This window comes from Penaeus monodon, chromosome 5, assembly GCF_015228065.2.
Source record: "Penaeus monodon isolate SGIC_2016 chromosome 5, NSTDA_Pmon_1, whole genome shotgun sequence".
In the NCBI taxonomy this organism is placed as follows: Eukaryota; Metazoa; Arthropoda; class Malacostraca; order Decapoda; family Penaeidae; genus Penaeus; species Penaeus monodon.
Window position 1 is genome coordinate 11,940,456 of NC_051390.1, and position 774 is coordinate 11,941,229.

Genomic DNA, 774 nt, shown 5'->3' on the forward strand with positions numbered 1-774 from the left:
CCACTGGCATCTGAGTAAGACAGAACTCCAGAAGAGGGAAGCGGGTGTCCGTATTGATGAGTTAAAAAAGCTTTAGGTGAGAGGAAGACGAAACTCAAAAAAACGGTTCCCCCTGAAGCAGGGATGCTCTCCTTTGGGTGGAAAAGGAATGACAGCGAAGCAGGGAGTGGCGACTCAGATCATCGGAAAAGGCGAAAAAAGCGGAGGAGCCCGCAGCCCCCCAGTTGTGGCCCCAGCCCGGAAGCCCCGTAAGGAAGCTACAGAAACACAAAACTGCAATGGGGTCAGGAAAGTGGAGGAAAAAAGAACAAAAAAATACAAGAGACTGCCACGAGGAAAAGGCATATTTTACAGGAGAAAAAACAGGAAATGTAGCGATCTTGAATGGGAGGTGTACGGGGGAAGAAGATGACATGAAGGTGTTGAGAGTAGCCAGGAGGCAAAAAGGGAAAAGGGGAAAAGACTTTGCAGACCTATACATCCCCAAAAATACATAGCCCTCGTGTTGCTTTTTTTTTTTCGGGGGGAAAGTAAAGAAATGTGATATGAAATTGTTTTTCCGACCAGGCTTTAAGGTGCGGAAGCAGAGGCGTGGTCGAGCCCCAGCCTCGGCGGCACACCCTCATCCCTTTTTTCGTCCCTTTTCCGCAACAAAATGGGCTTTAGCTCTCCCCCCGCACGCCGGGGGTCCAGGGACCTACTTTCCGTCCACGGGATCCACGTCATTTTCTTGTTTCTGTTGTCTCCTTTCGCTCAATTTGGACTCCAAGAAAA